Here is a 19,826-nt window from a genome sequence, read left to right on the forward strand (position 1 = left end):
AGCCCAGTCTCTGGTACAAGAATGCTAAACCTGGACCTGCTTTCAAAATGGATGCTGAGGCAACATAAAATTATAACAATTTCTTATAAAATATAAGTTGGACTATGCAATATTTTTCTTCCTGTATCTGGCTTATTTCATTTAACCATGTCCTCCACCCTTGAGGTCTTCCCATGTTGTGGCAAATGGCAGGTTCTCATTCACTTTTAAGACTGAATAAAATTTCACTCTGTGTATGTGTGTGTGTGTGTGTGTGTGTGTGTGTGCATGCACACACGTGCACATGCATGCGTGCATAAAGTGGCTTCAAAAAGTTCATGGAAAATAAAACTAAAAGATAAAAATAAAAATTGTAAACTTTATTTCTCAACATAAGCTGCATCAAGTTCAAGACACTTTTGTAAGTGATGAAACAAACCATTTAGTCCATTCCTAAAGAACTGAGCATCCTGGGAATTTATTTATATCAATGCAGTCTTTTTTACATTATTAACTGAAGAAAAATGGGTGCTCTTCAAAGATTTGTTTAAGATTAAGGAACAAAAAGAAGTCAGAGAGAACCAGATCAGGACTGTAAGGTGGGATACCTTATGATTTGCCATTTAAATTCTTGCAAATTTGCCCCTGTTTGATGATAAATGAGCAGGAACATTGTCATGGTAGAGGAGACTCTAGTGAAGCTTTTTCATGTGGTTTGCTGCTGAAGCTTTGGCTAAGTTATCATAATAAGCAGATATTATCATTTTTTGGTCTTCCGGAAAGTCAACAAGCAAAATTCCTTGAACTTCCCAAAAGCCATTGCCATGACCATTACTTTTGACAGGTCCATTTTGGCTGTGACTGAACCACTGCCACCTTTTGGTAGCCATTGTTTTGATTGTACTTTGTCTTCAGGATCATACTGGTAAACTCATATTCCATCTCCTGTTACAATTTTTTGAATAAATTCTTCAGGATCTGGATCCCACTTGTTTAAAATTTCTCTTGAAAGCTCTGCTGGTGTCTGCAGGTGACATGAGTGCAACAATCTGGACACCTGTCAAGTGGGAAATTTGCTCAACTTTAATTTTTCAGTCAGAATTGGGTAAGCTGAACCAATTGAGATGTCTATGGAATTGGCTATTGTTTATGCTGTTAATCATCAGTCTTATTTAATTAGGGCATGAACAAGATTAAACTTTTCCCCACAAATTGATGTGGCTGACCTGCCACTGTGGGCTTCATTTTCAACATTGTGTTGTTCCTTCTTAAAAGAGTTAACCATTTGTAAACTGCTGATTTATTTGAGGTATTGTTCCTATAAACTTTTTGTAAAGCATCAGTGATTTCACCATTCCTAAACTCAAGCTTCACCATAAGTTTTTTAGTATTTTTTTTTTTCTTCCTTTAGTATTAGCAGAAACATTGCTCTTATAGGGGCTCTTTTCAAACCAATGTCTTATCCTTCTTAGTGCCTCAGAGTAGATCCTTTTCATACATGTTATAACAAGGTAGTAAAAGTTTATTTTGGTGTAATTTTTTGTTTTTTTGCCAACATTTTTTATCTCTTGTCCTTTTGATAATAGCAGACTTAATAAATGTGCGGTGATATTGTGGTTTTAATTGGCATTTTCTTGATGACTAGTGATGTTGAACACTTTTTCATATAACTGTTGGCCAATTTTATTCCTTTCAAGAAATGTCCGTTCAAGTATTTTGCCCATTTTTAATTGGGTTATTTGTTTTTCTTCTATTGAGTTGCAAGGATTCATTATAAATGTTGGATGTAAACCCCTTAGAAGAAAACATCTGGGAAAAAAATCTTCATGACTTTGTAGTAGGTAAGCATTTCTTGGAGAAGACAAAAAGCCCTCAATTACTATTTTAATATTTGGCAAGTTGGACTTCATCAAAATTTAAACCTTCTGCTCTTCAAAGGACATCATTAAGAAAATGGATTGGCCGGGTGCGGTGGCTCAAGCCTGTAATCCCAGCACTTTGGGAGGCCGAGGCGGGTGGATCATGAGGTCAATAGATCAAGACCATCCTGGTCAACATGGTGAAACCCTGTTTCTACTAAAAATACAAAAAATTAGCTGGGCATGGTGGCACGTGCCTGTAATCCCAACTACTCAGGAGGCTGAGGCAGGAGAATTGCCTGAACCCAGGAGGCGGAGGTTGCGGTGAGCCGAGATCGCGCCATTGCACTCCAGCCTGGGTAAAAAGAGCGAAACTGTCTCAAAAAAAAAAAAAAAAAGGAAAAGAAAATAGATTAAGGCTAGGCACGGTGGCTCAAGTATATAATCCCAGCACTTTGGGAGGCCAAGGCAGGTGGATCACCTGAGGTCAGGAGTTCAATACCAGCCTGGCCAACATGGTGAAACCTCATCTCTGCTAAAAAGACAAAAATTAGCCAGGAGTGGTGGTGGGTGCCTGTAATTCCATCTACTTGGGAGGCTGAGACAGAAGACTCTCTTAAACCCAAGAAGAGAACGTTGCAGTGAGCTGAGATCATGCCACTGCACTCCGGCCTAGGCAACAGACCGAGACTCTGTCTCAAATTTTAAAAAAGAAAACAAAATGGATAAAGAGGAAGTCACACACAGCAGGAAATTATTTGCTATACATATATTTGAAAAGAGAACTTACATCCATTCATGGGCATACAGAGTAGAAGGATGGTTGCCAGAAGCTAGGAAGGGTATTGGAGTCAGTGGGCCGCTGGGGAGGTGGGGATGGTTAATGGATTCAAAATAAAAGAAAGAATGTATTAGACATACTATTTGATCACATAACCGTGTGACTACAGTCAATAATAACTTAATTGTACATTTTAAAGTAACTAAAAAAGCGTATAAGGATTGTAACACAAAAGATGGATGCTTGAGGGGATGGATACCCCATTCTCCATGACGTGATTATTTCACATTGCCTGTGTCAAAACAGCTTATGTACCCTACAAATGCATATACCTGCAATGTATCCACAAAAGTTAAATATTAAAAAAAAAAAAAATTTAGGCCAGGCATGGTGGCTCATGCCTGTAATCCCAGCACTTTGGGAGACTGAAGTGGGTGGATCATTTGAGGTCGGGAGTTCAAGACCAGCATGGCCAATGTGGCGAAACCCATCTCTACTGAAAGTACAAAAATTAGCTGGGCATTGTGGCGGGCACCTATAATCCCAGATACTTGGGAGCTGAGACATGACAATCACTGGAACCCGGGATCGCACCACTGCTGTCCACCCTGGGTGACAGAGTGAGAGATCATCTCAAAGACCAAGCAAAAGAATTCTCATACACCACTGATTAGAATATAAAATGGTAAGACCACTTTGGAAAACATCTTGGCAGTTTCTTACAAAGTTAAATATAGACTTACTGTCTGACCTAGAAAAAAAATACACCCGCTAAAACTTGTACACAAATGTATAGTGGTTTTGTCTGTAACAGCCAAATACTAGAAACTACTTATGTGTCCCTCGCCTGGTAAACAGGTAAGTAAACTACAGTATGTTCATACAATAGAATTCTAGTTAGCCATTAAAAGTAACAAACTGGTGATACACTCAACAACATGGAAGACTCTCAGTAATGATATGCTGAGAGAAGTAAACCAGACATGAAAGAGTGCTATGTGTTGAATTCTATTACTAGCCTAAGTAATCTACAGTGATATACTGGTTGCTTGGTATGAGGCTGGGGTTGGGATGAGGAGGAGGGTTTGACCCCTAAAGAGCAAAAGGGAATTTTCTGGGTTGATTGATTGCATAAGTGGTTATGTGAATACACACATTTTTCAAAATTTAAACTGTGCACTTATAATGTGTGTGTCTTATTGTATATAAATAATACCTCACAAAAGTTTAATAAATAAATATGAAGGATGTAAAAATGAATATTCACAGCCACTAAGTAATTTTGGAGACCATTTTTATCAGTAATACATAGGAAGACTTTCATGGTTTTGGATTCATTTTTCTAAACGTGTGTTTGGCTTGTACTGTGTAAAGCTTAAAAGCTTATTAATGCTAAAGTCACATCTAAACCTCTTCTACACATTAAAACTGTCAATCAAATTTTATTACATGAATGAAGTACTTTACCTTAAATCTGTCAGGATAATTGCTGAGATTAAGTTAAATGGAAAGAAAAATAAAAGTAAAATGTAGGACAGGAAGTTATTTTTAAATTAAAGAACAGTTTCTATAAGGAACTGTAAAGCAGTGTGGCAATATGATATATTGGTTTTTCTATAATATCTTTCCATCTTGGCAAATGTTGGGTCGGGCTTAACTCTCACAAGTATGCTCAGGAAACCAAACGTATCAGTTGTTGTGCCTTCAGCTGCAAGGAATAAGAAACCCTGACTCAACTGACTTAAACAATAAGGCATTTATTATCTCAAATAACAAGATGTTCTCTGGGGATAGTCAATTCAGGCTGACCCAGATCATCTTTCTTTTTTTCTGCATTTGTTCTCAGAGCAGCACCCCTCAAAGCTCCAAGATGGTGACTGTGGAGCCATCACCACATCCAGAAAAAAAGGTTGCATATCTTTCTGTTTGCCTCCTGTAATCATCAAGTAAACCTTCCTGCTGTATTTCTCCTCTTACTTCTCCAGCCCAAACTTCTTCACATGCCCACACACAAATAATTCATTCACAAGAAAAATGAAACCAATAAGATGGACTTACACCAGCTTTTGTCAACAGGTGGCCAAAGGGAGGAGAAAGACATCTGACCAAAAGTGGTTTCTCCTGGGAAGGGAGAAGAAACGGGAAGGGAGGCAAGCTCAGTAAACCATCAAAAGTAAGTGCAACACTGGTTCATAAACCTGGTTCCTAAAGTTCTATTAATTTTTCATTTAACTTCCACATGAATACCTCTCTCTGGGGGCTTTTTTCAACCCATAAAGGAAAATCAAACTGAAAAACACCAGCCAAAGCCAGTCTCCCAAATCCTTTGCCCCCCTTAAGAGGCTCAAGAACATTTGCTGACTTTGGGACTAGCACAGAGGAAATTAAAGCAATTCTCACTTTTCATGTGTTATTTACTGCTCTCTGCGTTACTAAACTATACTTCTTTCTTGGTTTGCAGCACAGTGATTGTAGAGTAAGTGCTAAGCAGCAAATAACTTCCCTGCTGCTGAAATTGGTAGTGATTTTGCTCTCATTGGAGCATGTCACATGACCCTTCAATGCTGGTCAATGGTTGTGGGCTTTTTCCTCCACCTCCATCTGTTAAGGGGTATAGGACTGATGATTGGCAGCTGTTTTAATTCACAGAGATCAACTTTACATGGTGGAATAAGACACTAAACTTTGTGGTATTATGTAGTGAGAATTCGACACAATATATGCTACTAGCCGATGCCAATGTCCAAATAATTTCCCACTAAATCAAGATACAACTTGTTTTCCAACATGGCTGTATTAGAATCACCTGGGGAGCTTTGAAAAGTTCTAATCCCAGGGTCCCAAGCCTAGTAATTTATATTCAATTGATCCGGAATGTAGCCTAGGCTTGGAGATATATTTTTTAAGCTTCTCGGGTGATTCTAGTATACGTCTAGGGTTGAAAACTTTGCAGCTAAAGCAGTGATTCTCAAAGTGTGATCCTTGGACAAACAGCATCTGCATTATCTAAAAACCTGTTAAAAATGCAATTTTAGGCCTGGCTCCTAACTTAGTAAATTAGAAACTCTAAGGGTGAGGCCCAGTAACTTGTATCTTACTTGTCCTCCAGGTGATTCTGATGCATCCTCAAGATTGACAACCATTACTCCAAATGCAAGTCTGTGACTAACAGACCCTGTTTAAATGTCTACTATATACCAGTTCTCAGATTCTACCCTGCCCAGTAATCTTCACCAACTCAAAACTATTCTCATCTCCACCATCTTCTCACTAGCCTGACTTCTTGGCCTTAAAAAGGAGACCTACCGCTCTTTTCCGTGGCGCCTCGAAGGCATATAGCTGCTTCAAGATGAAGCTGAACATCTCCTTCCCAGCCACTGGCTGCCAGAAACTCATTGAAGTGGATGATGAACGCAAACTCCGTACTTTTCATGAGAAGCGTATGGCGACGGAAGTTGCTGCTGACGCTCTGGGTGAAGAATGGAAGGGTTATGTGGTCCGAATCAGTGGTGGGAACCACAAACAAGGTTTCCCCGTGAAGCAAGGTGTCTTCACTCATGGCCGTGTCGGCCTGCTACTGAGTAAGGGGCATTCCTGTTACAGACCAAGGAGAACTGGAGAAAGAGAAAATCAGTTCGTGGTTGCATTGCGGTTGCTAATCTGAGCGTTCTCAACTTGGTTATTGTAAAAAAAAGGAGAGAAGGATATTCCTGGACTGATACCACCGTGTCTCGTCGCCTGGGGCTCAAAAGAGCTAGCAGAATCGGCAAACTTTTCAATCCCTCCAAGGAAAATGATGTCCGCCAGTATGTTGTAAGAAAGCCCTTAAAGAAGGTAAGAAACCGAGGACTAAAGCACCCAAGATTCAGCGTGGTTACTCCACGTGTCCTGCAGCACAAACGGCGGCGTATCGCTCTGAAGAAGCAGCGGACTCAAAAAAACAAGGAAGAGGCCGCAGAATATGCTAAACTTTTGGCCAAGAGAATGACGGAGGCTAAAGAGAAGCGCCAGGAACAAATTGCGAAGAGACGCAGACTTTCGTCTCTGCGAGCTTCCACTTCTAAGTCTGAATCCAGTCAGAAATAAGACTTTTTGAGTAACAAATAAGTAAGATCAGACTCAAAAAAAAGAGACCTATCTTTGAAAACAGTTAATGCGATGACTGCTCCATTTCATGGTCTCAGTGCCTGAGTCTTGCCACCTCCTGGAACCAGCTCAGCAGCTTTCCAGGCTCACGGGGCACCCGCAGGACGGGTCCCATGTGTCCCATGAAAAGCTCTCTCTTCCATGCTGCTGCCTGAGCAATCTACCCTGCCTCTGTCTCCCCACCTGCTTGATCAGCCTGCCAGGTCTGGTGCTAACCCTTCATATGAATAGCCTTGCCTCTCTCATTGCCTCTTTGCCCTGTGGCCTTACTGTTTTTGCCCATTTCTTAGGTTGCCAAGCTGTCGACTCCTGATGCAGTGGCTTCATATTCTCTGTACTCCATGCATGTTATCCAGGTCAGAAGTACTCCAGCACCCAGACTCACCATCTATTTACCCAGCAGGTAAGTGTTGGCAATACTTTGATTGACCTGCACCTGTTACAAGATAAGAAGGAGTTTGCGACCCTCTCTTCTCCTGGTTTGAACACTAACATTGTACTTAGATCTCTTTTGTTGGTTCCCAATTACTGCAGTAAGCCCCAGGAGTCTCCAGTTGTGGCCTTGATTCAGTCCCTGTTACAATCCCTCAGGGGCTCTAGTCACTGCCCTGCTTTTATCTTGTAGTCCTGTGGGTCCCTTAGTCCCTGTTATGGACTGAATTGTGTCCCACCAAATTCATATGTTAAAGGTCTCACCCCCGATACCTCAGAATGTGACAGTATTTAGAAATAAGGCCTTTAAAGAGGCAATTAAGTTAAAATGAAGCTGTTTGAGCCTTAAAACAATATGACTGGTGTCTATAACACAAAGACATCAGGGCACCAGCATGCACAGAGGGAAGACCATGTGAGGGCACAGAAAGCTGGTGGCCATCTGAAGGCCAAGGAGATAGGCCCCAGAAGAAACCAATTCTGCTAACATCTTGATTCAGACTTCTAGCTTCTAGAACTGTGAGAAAATGAATTTCTGTTGTTTAAGCCATCTAGTCAGTCATACTTTGTCATGGCAGTCCTAGCAAATGAGCGCTCCTTCCTCTGTTTCCGGTTGTCCCTCAAAACTCCATGACAAATTCTTTAGGGAGGTGGAGGAAGCAGCAGCTTCTATCTTTACGGAGGGACGTCATGTAACAAAAGACATGAGAATCAGTGATTCCTGCAAAATTCCTGAGAGTGAGGCTTATGTCAAATGTGCATGGGGAATATTTTTGTTGGTTTGCTTTATGCTACTCCCTTTGGTTTTTATTTTGCATTTTTCCCCAAATATGACATCAACTTCAGGGTCTTCAACTCTAGATGCAGCTCTCTACACAAACTAGACTTTGGCTTTACTGTGATCAACAAAACCTGTTTGAATGTCTACCATACGCAAACCCCCCAGGCTAGGGTGTTAGAGAGAGCCATTTGTCAATAGATATGTGATTATGCACATTTCTATATAATATTTCTTGGAGAGGTGATGGCTATGTGGCTTAAAAAAAACTAAGTCTAGGTAGAATAGGAAAACTTTCAAATGAATGGTAAAGGCATCAACCACCATGGTTAAAAAAAAAAAAGCTCCAATTTAGAAATGTTACTTGAAATGGGCCAATTTGGACAAATGGATAGAAATGGGATATTTTAAATGTGAGACAGACAAGCAAGGAGCAAGATTTACTTTAAGTGCTCTGCCCTACATCCGTCGCCAGTGAAATCTTCCATGTTCTTTTAACCTTGGTGTCACTGTTCTCTCTTCCATACATAATTTTCTACTCCCCCAAGAAAAATATCTTGCTCCTTTTCAGTATTTGCCAAGATTTTTCACATAAGTACACAACAAATCACAAGCCTTTTGCATATAAGTACACAACAAATCACACTGTGTTTTAGCAACTTTTATACGTCTATCTGCTTGAATGTGTAAGATACTTACGGATAAACACTGTTTATTGAAATCAACTCAGTATCTCAGTACTTGACTCAAACTAGTTATCAAAAAAGTGATTGTGGCCAGGTGCAGTGGTTCATGCTTGTAATCCCAGTACTTTGGGAAGCCAAGGCAGGTGGATCACCTGAGGTCAGGAGTTCGAGACCAGCCTGGAAACCCTGTCGCCACTAATAGCACAAAAATTAGCCAGGCATGGTGGCACACCTGCAGTCCCAGCTAGTCAAGAGGTGGAGGCAGGAGAATCACTTGAAACCAGGAGGCAGAGGTTGTAGTGAACTGAGATCACGCCACTGCACTCCAGCCTGGCAACAGAATGAGACTCCATCTCAAAAAAAAGTGATTGTTAAATTTGATAAAAAGTGAAGGTGACAGAATGGGCGTGGCATATGAGAAAATGAGGACTGCAAAATAACGCAAAGTAGGCTGGGCACAGTGAATCACAACTGTAATCCCAGCACTTTGGGAGGCCAAAGAGTGCGGATCACAAGGTCCAGAGATTGAGACTATCCTGGCCAATATGGTGAAGCCTTGTTTCTACTAAAAATACAAAAACTAGCTGGGCATGGTGGCACATGCTTGTAATCCCAGCTTCTTGAAAGGCCAGTCAGGAGAATTGCTTGAATCTGAGAGGTGGAGTTTGCAGTGAGCCAAGATCGTGCCACTGCACTCCAGCCTGGCAACAGAGCAAGACTCCATCTCAGAAAAAAGAAAACAAAAGAAAAGAAAAACAAACAAACAAAATATTGTCTATCTTGTGGCAAGCATAATTTTTTCAGGCAATATGATTTCAAATAATGATTCTCCTCTTTAGTGTGGATTTAAATTCTACCATCTTAGAGAATTACTGTTTGTCCTTTGGAGAAGTGTGTATGAGCATGTGTGTTCCCACCAAGAATTCCCCACAGGAGACTACACTGACACTAGACGAAGGGCAGGCACAAATCTTTGCCTCCTGCTCATGGAAAAGGCTTTCAAGAACCACAGTTGGAATGTAAATCCCACCCTGACTGTTCTGTTCAATTCCCTATTCTAGACTGGGTGACTCATCTGTGGACTTTTGCTGCTGTGAATTATTATACACATGGATTATCCTGATGTGGGAAGATGTGAGACCATGCTAGTGGGCTAGAGATAAGATTTTCCTAAAGAGGAGTGAAAGGTTACATTGTGAGATACTGAAGAAAGACCTCTCTCTCTCTCTATATATATATATGTGTGTGTGTCTGTGTGTGTGTGTGTGTGTGTGTTTTATATAGATATATATGTTTTTATATATAGGTCTTTCTTCATATATATGTCTTTTATATAGATATAGATATGTCTTCATATATGTGTGTGTGTGTGTGTGTGTATATATATATATATATATATATATATATATATATATATATATCTCCATCTCTGAGTCAAAAAAAGAAGGAGGAGGTAGACAAGAAAGAAGAAAACTATGAGTTTCTTAAGACAAGGAGGCAAAAAGCTTGTCCCTTTCCCTTGGTTTCTGGAGCTAGTCCTATTTAGTTACTTCTCTCCACAGCCACCAACCTTTAGTAAAGGCTGTTGCACAGAAAACCAACTTGTGTTAGTTCCATGAAGATACCTAGAGCCCAAGGCAATAAAAGGTACCACAGTTTTCTTTGCCTAGTTGAGGTCAGCATGGTTGTGGCAACATTGCAAGATGGGTAATTATTCATCTCCGCATTCCAGGAAGCAGAAGTAAGCAGTAAAGCAAGGAGAGGTCCAAGGTGAGCTGAGAACAGGTGGTAAGAACAGGCAGCAGTGGTTAGGAGTTACTACAGCTCCATTTACTTAAGAATAGCAGGAAAAATGTGTAACCCCCAGGGAATATACCCTCTTATATGTGAATATTTGTTTAAGTTATAGTAAAGACAAGGACAAAGGCTGTAGATCAGCTTTAAAAGTTTTAAATGTTGGATCATATTTATTATCATCATACATTTCATATGTTAAAACTTTGGATGGTGCAATACTCATTAGATCCTCCAAGGCTGGGGTAAAATTGAGACTTTTTTTTTTTTGCAGAGATTAAAAAAACTTATCAGAAAAGAAAAAATAGAGAATGCAGTCCCAACATCTGTAAACTTTTGCAGCTATTTCTTACACTAGATGTTGTACTGCTCAATCTTATACACTGTAAAACATATATAAGCATAGAAATTTCAAAAATATAAGAAAACGTATATATAAATAGAAGTTCTCATGTGTTATTCCTATACCCCCACGTATCATCCAGCACCTAGGGTGCTCAGTCCCATTTGTAGCCCCTGACATAGAAGTGAAGATCATGGGACTTGGAGTCTGATATGGTTTGGCTCTGTGTCCCCACCCAAATCTCAGTTTGAATTGTTAATCCCTGTGTGTCGTGGGAGGGATTCAGTGGGAGGTAATTGAATCATGGGGGTGGGTTTTTCTCATGCTGTTTTCATGATAGTGAATAAGTCTCATGAGATCTGATGGTTCTAAAGGAAAGTTCCTCTGCACATGCCCTCTTGCCTGCTACCGTGTAAGATATGACTTTGTTCTTCCTTCTCCTTCTCCATTAATTGTGAGGCCTCTTCAGCCGTGCGGGACGGTGATTCCATTAAACCTCTTTTCTTTATAAATTACCCAGTCTTGTGTATGCCTACTAGAAGTATGAGAAAAAACTAATACAGAATCAAGCAAATCTAGATTAGAATCTCAGTTTAGCTACTTACAGGCTTTGGGATTCTGTATCTCACTTTCCTAGACCCTAGAAGTGTAATAATGCCCCCACAAATAGTTTTTTTAAAGATTTGCATGAGATGATGTGTACAAATCATTTAGCATTGTCCTTATGTTTTTGTGCCTGCCACACAGTAGGTGCTCAATAAATAACAATCATTACTCATCACCATTAGACCTCTAAAGCCTGCTGGGGTCTGAGTAACCAGAATAATGCTTTTCTCTGTAGAAAGAAGCCCATAGGGAATATTTCTTTGTAAGGAAAGTGTTAATGAAAAGACCCTCATTGATAGATAACAAAGAAAAACCCACCGGAACAGACAAAAGTAATGGTCTCAGGGATGGTAAGTAGTTACTTACTGTATTTATTATCCAGAGAGGAATACAGATTATATATTTCATGAGCCAGATGGGAACAGTTATTTAATCTACAGTAACGACTACTCTAAATGGCTCTATTGAATCTCTACTTGAAAGTATACTTCAGAAGCGTTGCAGGCTATGAGGGAATAAAGCGAGAAACAAATGTAGTGGTTAAAGGATATTTTTGCTAAAGCTTAATTAAACTTGAGATTTTGTACCATTCTGTGTATAATCTTCAAAAGATTTTTTTTTTTTCTGAAAAAGAGACCAGAAAGGGTGCTATGAAATTAGCCTTAGAGTTATGTAGATTTTGAAGGGCCCTTAAGAAAAAAATATGTAAAAAAAAAAATACAGATTTCAATTCGAAGCAAAGAATTGAAACTGCTTTCTGGCAGCCCACACTTACAACAGCATTGGTACCTACTTGAAATGAACAACTGCTAAAGGAAACAGCTGGTAGAAAGCTGTTACTGCAAAGCAAAGTGCAATATGCATGCTGTAATTAGTTTGCAATCATTACTCAGTCCACTGTTGGAGAAAAACCTTGATTTGATCACATCAAAAGCATTTCTATCAGTGAACAAAATTCAGAACAGTCCTTCCCCCAAATCCAAATCAAACTCTCACCTCTACTACAGCTGAGACAGTAGTCGAGGTGAATTTTTTTCTATGGGATCAGAGTGAAAATCAGACCACAAACAAGTATGTAAAACAAGAATTGTTTCTTTACCTGGAAGAAGTACCCTAAAACAATAGCTGATCAGTTTCAAATGTTTGCCATATGCTAGATTGGAGCTGTCCAAAAGAAATATAATGCAAGTCATTAATGGTAGGCCACATAGAGAATGTCAAATTTACTAGTAGCCACATATATTTTTGAAAAAAGAAAGAAGTAAATTTAATTTTCATGTTCATTTAATGCTCATTTTCATGTTCATTTTCCTTAAGGCAGTCTATCCAAAACATTATCTTTGTGATATGTAATCAATAAAAATATTATTAATGAGGTATGTTACATCCTTTTTTCAGTATTCTAAATCTGGTATGTCATTTACACATACAGCACATCCCATTTGAACTGGCCACAGTTCAAATACTCAATAGTCACATGTGGCCAGTGGTTCCATATTGAACAATGCAATTCTAAATGATTTACATGACTTATATTTTTAATTATCTCAGTTATCTTCTCATAGAATAATGATTATCCCCATTTTACACAGAAGAAAAAGGAAACCCAAGAGAAATAAGAACTTCCTCAAGGTCACAAAGCTAGGAGTTGGCAGATTCAGGAGGAATCCAGGCATTCTGATTTCAGAGGCTGCTCTCCTTAGCATTGCAGTATCCTGCCTTCTGGACTACTCTGTATAGCTCATGGACTATGATTCCTGACCAATGAATTTGAAAATGCTAAAGATTACCCTGAAAGTTACCAATAGACAAGAAAATAGCCTTCATTTTTCAGCCTTTCCCACAACCACCATCTTTTAGGGTAAATACTGTTATATGTTGTGCCAATTTTATAGCTCTAGGAACTGAGGTTTAAAAAAAAAAAAAAAACACTGTCCTTTACACAAAATCACAAAGCTAGAATATGTCGGAGCTGTGATTCAACCCTAGGCCTTCTGACTCCAGAATCTAAGCAGTAACTACTGGTTTGGTTCTGTTAACAGATCTGACCACAAAACAGACAAAGAAATATTCTCTGGTATGTAGAACTAATAATAACCTCTAATGACCACAGGGTCAAAACAAGAAAAATGAGCCAACTTAATTAATTCAATAAATTCAATCTTAAAATATAACATGCAGGACAGTCACTTTTAATGAAGACTAAAATTTGTCTGTGAATTTGCTATGTGCTAACTAATGCTTGGTAAGGAAAAAGCCAAGGAGTTTAATATCTTACATCCAGCTTAACATAGGGAAAATGGATGAATAGCCTGCCAGCCTTCAGAATTTCCATTTCATGGACTACTATGGTTTTATCTTCCCTTGCTACTTATTCCAAAATTTCAGCCATAAAAATTGCCATTTAAAATTGGTTAATAAAGACTAGTGTATCAAACCTAGATCCCTTAAGTAATTACTAAAGATATACAAAGGAAGAACAGCCCAGCTACAGTAAGTAAATAAAGCAACTTATAGAACAATGCTTAAGCAATGCAGTAACCATTTTTGCTGAAACAGCAACAATGAAGAAAACATAGGAAACAGTATGACAGTAACAGTGACACACATCAGTGGTTATAAGAGTATTAAGGAAATTGCATGAAATCTGAATTTCTTTTTTTTGTTTGTTTCTGTTACTTTTTTCTTTTTTCTTTTTACTTTTATTTTATTTTATTTTGAAACCTTAATTTCTACATTACATATTTCTGTAACGTGTGAATTGTCATAACCAGCTGACGTTACACTGATAAACAAAAATGATAGATATATAAATAGGTAGATGAGAGATATAGATAGATATATAAATAGATATATAAATAGGTAGATGAGATGATCGATTAGATACATACATACATACATACATACATACATACATACATAGATACCAAATGCTCCCATGTTACTTGGGAACCTCTCCTGTAGGGTTGGTTTTTTTCTGTCTCTCACTTGAAGAGATTAGTTTCAGATATATCCTTTGACTCCTTGTAAGACACCAAGTAACAGAGCCTGAGGACTGACTGGGAGAGGATTGGGTTCTGTGGGGTGAAATGACAGAGATGGGGAAAGTTTGCAACAAGGCAGTCCCTAAGAGGATAAACCCAAAGGTGGGTCACCGAGGAGAACACAAAGGAAGGAGAGAGACGTTCCATGGCCATTCAAAGACACTATCCTTCTGGTACTTTAAATGCAATGAGAAGTTGTATCTACTAGAAACTATTTTCTCAAAGACTTAACTTTCAAATTTTGCCATGGCTGTGACCTAAATCCTTTGCAATCTATCCTTTTCTAATCATCTTTATTCCAATGACAAATTCCAAATTTATATTCCCAGCACAGACCTCTACTTTGTCTTTCAAATCTATATAAGTATACTTGGAAATGAGAACATATGTGTGCCCCAAAAGCTCCATACAGGAATGTGTATAACAGTACTATGTGTAGAAGCAAAAAAGTGGAACAACTTTATGCAGCAATGAGAACGGATGAACCACAATTACTCACAGGAAAGTGAATGAAGCTCACAAACAAGATGCTGAGCAAAAGGCAAATACAAAAGGGTACACATTGCATGGCTCTATCCAAATCAAGTTTAAAAACAGGCAAAACTAATATTTGGCATCAGAAACCAGGGTATGGTTCCCTTCAGGTGGTAGTGCTCAGAAGGGGAAGATAACAGACTTCTATGGCCCTAGTCATGTTTATTTCTTGAGTTGAGAGCCGGTTCCATAGACGTGTTCAGTGTGAGATAATTTATCATGCTATAAATTTTATATCTACATTTCTGTATGTATGTTTTAGATTTATTTAAAAATTTAAAAATATGCCAGAGAGAAGATCTCGTAAACTGACTGATAAACATATTTTCAGATAAAGTAGATAATTATGTTTTGATATTCTTTAGGTAAGGATAATTTTGCATACTTGTTGAGTTTCTCTCCACCTTCTTTGGTCTTAGAAACCCAGTTCAGGAAACACTTTATCCCTCTTCTAAGTGCATTCTTTGTAATAGGGTCATCCATTGCCCCTTCAACTTCTTCAAAGTCTGATACTTTGAGCAATATTAATAACACCTGTGCCGTTAATTCTACCTAAGTTGTTCAAGATAATCTATAACTGCTAACTAATTATTCCTTTATGATTCCAGAGAAATTAAAAATTGATCTGAGTTTTACTTTCCCCGCTTAAGAGGTAGAGAAACTAAGATGAAAAATGTAAACTGATTTTCACAAGTATTCCCATTGGAGACAGAAAGAAAGAGAGAAGTGGTGGGGCGGGGAGAGAAAGAGGAGGGTAAGAAAAAGAAAAAGGAGATAGAAAAATTTAAAAACGGAGAAGGAGAAAAAAGTGGGGAGAAAAAGGGACAAGTAGAGCAATTCAAGGTTAAGGGATAAGAACTGTTTGGGAGTGGAGCCGGGAGGAGAAGGATGAGGAGGCTTTATATAGGTCTATAACACAGGAAGCAGACATGTTGGTTTGGAAATGCCCTGTAATTTGTGTTACTCGGTTGGGATGCTGGTTTCTCTTTCTGCATACGAGCTAGTTTTTAGGACTGAGTCATGAGGATAAAATCAGAAGAAGGCCATAACTTAGGGAAAGTCAAATAAAAATCAAATGCCTGAACAGACAAGTAAAAAAAAAATGCTGTCCCACATCCCACAAGGCCAAGCCTTGAGCTGGGGAGATGGCCATAGAAACATGAAGATGGGTAAGAAGAAGTCTGAAAATATCAGGGTGGGTGGATGCCCAAGGCTCCTGGAAGTACTAAGCTTTTGGCTGGACACTTCATTCAACATGGAGGTGATGGTAAGAGGAGGCTTGGAGCAATGTCCCTGAGACAGAGAATGTAAAAAATTCGAAGTTCTTCTTGTTGCCATGAGGTTCACAGAGGTGCAGAGGGTAGTAGAGAACTCAGGGATGCTTGGAATGAGAGCACAAGAGGTTGCAGTGCATGTAGACGCCAGATGCAAATGACAGGCCACCGTCACCAGCATCAGAAGATGCCCAAGGAGCCTGCTCCAGCCAGCTCCCTAGTTAACAGTCTAGCCACTCCCAAACAAGGAAGTCTAAGCATGTACTCTTCTGTTACCCCATGCAAATAGTCAAACACGCAGACCTCCCTACCAGTGCTGAATTGCAAAAAAGAGAATGAATGGGACAGATTTCCAATATTCTAAATATTTTCCGACAGAGATCATGTATAAAGAGACTATGGAAACAAAGGGAGCTGAACTTTGATTGGACTGAAAGGAGATTGTTCAAACCATAAGACATTGACCTATTTTTAATTGATAAGTGTAAGTTTCCTGACACTGTCAAGTTTGTGGTATCTCAAGGAAAAAAAGGAGCTTACTTTAACAAAAATATAGAAGCTATATTTTCTTTCTGCATACAAGTGCAGTATGAGCACATCAGTGACCCACTACAGTGGACAAGAATACTCCAAGTAGTTCATGCCCAATTAAATATTCCAAATAAGAAATCCAACCAACTAAAATGTGTATCAGATTAACAACATTTTTTAACATTATTGGTTTTATGGAAGATATTTGATGAAAATTTCAGAAAATAATTTTCTTTGATTTTTTTATAACAAAATAGATTTGTGACCTCTACATATTTTCCTCTGTGAGCCACGATTTTCATCAAAATGTCAGCTACAGGAGATAAGCACTCTGAAAGAAGACACCAAATGCAAAGACCTGTATCTAGAATGAAATACAGTTGTGTGGAACAGCGAAGGGAAAAGATTATCTCTCTGTGTAATGCCGTGACTGTGAAATACATATATCTTTACATATTAAAAATATTGTATATATTCTGCTAGAGGTAAAGCTGACTTATCAGATAAAAGGCTTCAGTTTCTTCAACTATAAAATGAATGATGAGCAATGGAAAACCACTAACGTCTTTCTACCTCTAAATACTATGGCTTGAGGATGTGAGATGATTCAAGATGGAATGATCAGAAAAAGACTGTTCATGTTATTGCATCTGCTCAAATTGGATAGATGCAGAAGTTTTATAATACCTCTGGTGCGTAGCAGTACCTAGCAGAGTATCTGGGACATACCAGTCATTGGGTATTAGATATTAGTATTGGGTATTAGTTTATGGAAACTCCTACAGGTAGTAAATGTGACTACTGGTATACTCTTCATAACCAAATTTCATAACAAAAGACTATGTATTTCTGTGAAGGAGAATTTGGCTCAAGAGATATCGCATACTTGACTTGTATCAGACTTTACAACTACTGTATTTTTTGGAGTTTATAAATAGACAGTAAATAGATGTGATTGTATGCTAACACATCTGTGATATCAATTTTCTGGTTCAATTTTGTTCATAAAATCAGAATCTCAGAATTAGGAGGCAAGTCAGACTTTAACCAATACAATCCTGAATTTGAAAGATGAGAAAACTGAAGAGGTATGGAACATTCCTAAAGATAAATAATTATTTAATGATAGAATCAGGTTGTCTGCTCTTTATCCAGTACCTGGTCTCTGTCTCCCTACTGCCTAACTCAGTCGACTATCTTGAGTGTATTGCCACCTGAATCAATATAAGCAGTATTATTACTAAGCAGAAAACAGGATACTTAGGTCCTAGTTCTGTTACTAGCTGGTCGTGTGACCTTGGTCAATCACTTAACTTCATGATAGTTCAGCATTTCAATTTTCTGTAAAGTAATGAGTTTTATTTAGCTAATCAATAGTACATTGATACATCTTTGAGGTTAGAAATACAATTTTGTCTCTCTTTAAGAGACAAGGTCTTGCTCTGTGGCCCAGGCTGGAGTACAGTAGCATGATCATGCCTCACTACAACCTTGACCTCCTGGGCTCAAGCAATCCTCCCACTTCAGCCTCCCAAGTAGCTGGGACTAAAGATGCCTACCATGCCCAGTCAAGTTTTTATTTTTCGTAGAGATGGGGTCTCTCTTTGTTGCCCAGGTTGATCATGAACTCCTGGCCTCAAGCAATTATCCCTCCTCAGACTCCAAATGTGTTGGGATTACAGACATGAACCACCACACCCAGCCTTATAATTTTTGTCTTTAAAAATATCAATCTTTTCCTTTTGAATTCAGAACAAGTCTGTGTCTGCATGAATGAGGTGGAATTTATCTTTGATCAATGAAGACCTTTGAGATCGCAATTTCAAACAAATGAATCCTTTCATTTTCTTACAAATTAACAAGTGTCCTGATGCAGATAACTGTCCAATTGTTTCTGTCTTTCCATTGCAACACTGGAGTCTAGGTGCAGCAATTATCTGCTAATTCATAGTCAGTAGATGAATTCATTGTACCAGGCATAAAATAAGCACAGAACTATTTCTGATTGCTAAAACTCAAAATTTTGAATTACTAAATTCCTAAATATGCTGTTGCATTGACATATCTTGCATTTTGAATGCTTTACTTCCCAGAAGAAAAACATGGTACAAATAATTATATACTATTGATATGTACTATTTATTATAATTGACTTAATATTATTTCTTTTAAAATTAATATAAACTCTGAATGACATTTATCTAGTAAAATTCTAGCATCTTCCTAAACAGGATAACATAGACTGTTCTCATTCTACTGTATTCTTCTGAGTTGTAGTTGACAATCCAATACTCAAATACTATGCATTGGGTTTAAATGGAACACTACTGAAATCAGAGGTACAAACAGCCTATTCATGTCTCATTGCATTATTATTCTAATTAATATAAGTCACACAGGTGCAATGTGTGATGAGAGGCATTTGTAAATTAATAAATAAACACATTTCAAAAGCACTGTGACTTATAAAAATAATGCCTCAATAAAAAAAAGACACTATTGTCCAAAGACTGTTTGTTGGATTATTAGTTTATAAGCAAACGAACAGGAAAATGACAGAAATTTCAAACGGTCACCTCTCTGGAGGGAAACAAAGCAATTCCATAGAATATACAGCTGTACATAAAAGACTGAGTTAAGGGTAATTAAAAAAAAAATCCTGAGAAAGTGATAAGCTCAGTGAATATCCTTTTGAAAGGGAGACAGAGATACAGAAACCTGGGATTGAAATAATATCTTGTGGCTTTACAAAGCTTTTTATCCAAGGACCCATCCACTTAACAAAAAAAAATTTGTTAATTTTCCACACATGCTTTTGACTCTGGGTAAGTGCTATGTTATGGCAACCTTTTATAGACAGAAGTTGGAAGCAGAAGGATGACCCATGCACAGGATCAGTAATCAGCAGTGCTCAGAAGAGGGCCATGAACCCCTCTCTCAAATTCCACTGCTCCAGCCTCTCTCCTATTTCCCGGTCTTGCTGAATGAGCATCAATGGGTAACACACTTGAAAGCAATGTCACCATAATACTCAGTATT

At 38.4% G+C, this 19,826-nt stretch overlaps 1 pseudogene; it reads left to right on the forward strand.

Annotated features, from left to right (window-relative positions):
* Window positions 1-5,967: 5,967 nt before the first annotated feature.
* Window positions 5,968-6,705, forward strand: LOC101053297 (small ribosomal subunit protein eS6-like; annotated as a pseudogene).
* Window positions 6,706-19,826: the final 13,121 nt, after the last annotated feature.

The sequence above is a fragment of the Saimiri boliviensis genome, chromosome 13 (genome assembly GCF_048565385.1).
Source record: "Saimiri boliviensis isolate mSaiBol1 chromosome 13, mSaiBol1.pri, whole genome shotgun sequence".
NCBI classification, from domain to species: Eukaryota; Metazoa; Chordata; class Mammalia; order Primates; family Cebidae; genus Saimiri; species Saimiri boliviensis.